The sequence below is a fragment of the Chiloscyllium plagiosum genome, unplaced genomic scaffold (assembly GCF_037043375.1).
Source record: "Chiloscyllium plagiosum isolate Xiang-an unplaced genomic scaffold, Cpla_swu_hap1 HiC_scaffold_38, whole genome shotgun sequence".
NCBI classification, from domain to species: Eukaryota; Metazoa; Chordata; class Chondrichthyes; order Orectolobiformes; family Hemiscylliidae; genus Chiloscyllium; species Chiloscyllium plagiosum.
In genome coordinates, this window is record NW_028270176.1 from 17325473 (window position 1) to 17329175 (window position 3703).

The window sequence follows — 3703 nt, forward strand, 5'->3', positions numbered from 1 at the left end:
AAGATGGAAGTTTTAATCTAAGATTGTTTACTGTGTCACATCTCCATGACACTGGATTCCTTTGGCGATAAATTCTGTGACCATGATCTTAATGTCCACAACCACCCGATGAAGGAGCAGCGCTCCGATAGCTACTGCTTCCAAATAAACCTGTTGGACTATAACCTGGTATTGTGTGATATTTATCCTTAGAGGCACATGGTGAAAGCTATGATGAAGGGATTTTGCCCGAAATATCGCTTTTCCTGCTCCTCGGATGCTGCCTGACCTGCTGTGCTTTTCCAGCACCACACTCTTAACTTTAGAGGGGCATGGGTAGCTGTGTCTGTGTGAGTGTGTCTGCGTCTGTGAGAGTGTGTGTGTGTGTGTGTATGGGTGTGTGTCTGTTTGTGTGTGTATGTTTGTGTGTGTGGTGTGTGTGGCTGTGTCTGTGCCTGTGCGAGGTGGAACTAGATATCTTTAGGATATCTGGTCAGGTTGGGCCGAAGGGTCTGGTTCCGTGACTCTGTGATTCCTCCCTCCTTCCCAGGTACTGCTGCCAATGGTCCCATGACATCGGGTCCATTTCTCCCAAAGCAATCTTCGAGCCACGTGGTTTATCTCTTTGATCCTCTGACCCTACGCTCATTAGTTCAGCTAGTAATCCAGGAATTACTAGCGTTTGAGTTCTGCGTTCTAATTTAGCCGCGGCTGCTTGCATTTCCACAATGCAACCACTTTCCTCTTTGTATCTATTGTGTTAGTACCTGTGTGGGCTGCGATAGCTGGATCTGTCACCTCCCACTTCCTCTGCATCCCAGACGGGACATCAAAAGGCAGACAACATATGGCTTTCGGGACTCCCCCTCATAGAGTCCCTGTAGAGTGGGGTCAGGCCCATCCAATCCACATTGACACATCAAAACCGGGCCCACCCACTAACCGAGCCCTGTAAGCCTGCACTTCCCGTGGCCAATCCAGTTTAACTACGGGTCCTTGGACTGATTAGATTAGATTAGATGTCCTACAGTATAGAAACCGGCCCAAGAAGTCCATATCGACCCTCTGAAGAGTGACCCACCCAGGCCTATTCCCCTACCCTATATTTACCCCTGACTAACACTACGGACAATTTAGCATGGCCAATCCCACCCTAACCTGCACATCCCTGGGCACTATGGGATAATTTAGCATGGCCAATCCACCCTAACCTGCACATCCCTGGGCACTATGGGACAATTTAGCATGGCCAATCCCACCCTAACCTGCACATCCCTGAACACTATGGGATAATTTAGCATGGTCAATCCACCCTAACCTGCACATCCCTTGGCACTATGGGACAATTCAGCATGGCCAATCCACCCTAACCTGCACATCCCTGAACACTATGGGATAATTTAGCATGGTCAATCCACCCTAACCTGCACATCCCTGGGCACTATGAGACAATTTAGCATGGTCAATCCACCCTAACCTATACATCCCTGGGCACTATGGGACAATTCAGCATGGCCAATCCACCCTAACCTGCACATCCCTGAACACTATGGGATAATTTAGCATGGCCAATCCACCCTAACCTGCACATCCCTGGCCACTATGGGACAATTCAGCATGGCCAATCCACCCTAACCTGCACATCCCTGGGCACTGTGGGACAATTTAGCATGGCCAATCCACCCTAACCTGCACATCCCTGGGCACTATGGGACAATTTAGCATGGCCAATTCACCCTAACCTGCACATCCCTGGGCACTATGGGACAATTTAGCATGGCCAATTCACCCTAACCTGCACATCCCCGGGCACTATGGGACAATTTAGCATGGCCAATCCACCCTAACCTGCACATCCCTGGGCACTATGGGACAATTTAGCATGGCCAATTCACCCTAACCTGCACATCCCTGGGCACTATGGGACAATTTAGCATGGCCAATCCACCCTAACCTGCACATCTTTGGACTGTGGGAGGAAACCGGAGCACCCGGAGGAAACCCACCCAGACACGGGGAGAACGTGCAAACTCCACACACAGTCACCCAATGCGGGAATGGAACCTGGGTCCCTGGCGCTGTGAGGCTGCAGTGCTAACCCACTGAGCCACCTGCCTGGGCACAGAGAGCAATGTCGTTTCCCCTGAATGTGCTATCCCTGGGTACGACTACATTTCTCTTGCCTCTCCACTCCTTAATGGCTTCCTTGTCCATGCTGTTCTGGTCAGTTTCCTCATCCTCCCTGCAACCCCAGTCTCATCCACTCAGGATCCTCCAGTCTGTTAGATGAGCTCAAGTTCTGAGTCTTCTTCAGCACTTCCTCCTGGATCCCTCTACCTGCCTTGCACATCCTCCTGTCGCTAACCACTGACCGAATTCGTGGTCGTTTTCCTCATGGTGAGACTGCCTCCCGAAACACAGTGCCCGGGTGTGTCTCTGGGTTTGAAGTACAGAGTCCAGCTGATCAACTCTGAGCCGGAGTTATGGAGCCACCCAGCAGAGAGACAGACCCTGCAGTACAACCAGTCTGTGCAAAATATGATCCTAAACTAAACTCTCCCCACCTGCCTGCTACTGGCCCACATCCCTCAGGACCAATGCTTATCCAAATGTCTTTTAAACATGGTAACTGTACCCACATCCACTCCTTCCTCAGCAAGTGTATTCCGGACACGGACCACTCTCTGTGTAAACAATTGCCCCTCGTGTCTTTTTGACATCTCTCACCCCTCACCTGAAAGATATGCCCCCTCACCTTGAATCTCCGCACACAAGGGAACAGACCGCGTTGGGTCACCTTATTGTGCACATCACAGAATCATAGAGTCATAGGGATATACAGCACATAAACAGACTCAGACAGTCATAGAGATGTACAGCACAGAAACAGAGTCATAGAGTCATAGATATTTCCAGCACGGAAACAGCCACATAGAGTCTGAGAGATGTACAGCACAGAAACTGAGTTATAGAGTCATAGAGAAGTGCAGTGCAGAAACAGAGTTATAGAGTCATAGAATTATACAGCACAGAAACAGAGTTATAGAGTAATAGAGATGTACAGCACAGACATAGAATTATAGAGAGATAGAGATGTACCGGATGTAAACAGAGTTATAGAGTCAAAGGGATGTACAGCACGGATAAAGAGTTATAGATTCATAGAGATGTACAGCACGGTAACAGAGTTATAGAGTCATAGAGATGTACAGCACAGAAACAGAATTATAGAGTCATAGAGATGTACAGCACAGAAACAGAGTTATAGAGTCATAGAGATGTACTGCACGGTAACAGAGTTATAGAGTCATAGAGATGTACAGCACGGAAACAGAGCTATAGAGACATAGAGATGTACAGCACGGAAACAAAGTTTTAGAGTCATAGAGATGTACAGCACAGAAACAGAGTTATAGAGACATAGAGATGTACAACACAGAAACAGAGTTATAGAGACATAGAGATGTACAGCACAGAAGCAGAGTCATAGAGTTATAGATTTATAGGGATGTACAGCACAGAAACAGAGTTAGAATGTGATCGAGATGTTAAGCACTTAAACAGAGTATAGAGTCATAGGGATGGACAGTACAGAAACAGAGTTATAGAGACATAGAGATATACTGCACGGAAACAGAGTTATGGAGTCATAGAGATATACAGTACGGGAATAGATTTATAGAGTCACAGAGATGTACAGCACAGAAACAGAGCTATAGAGTCA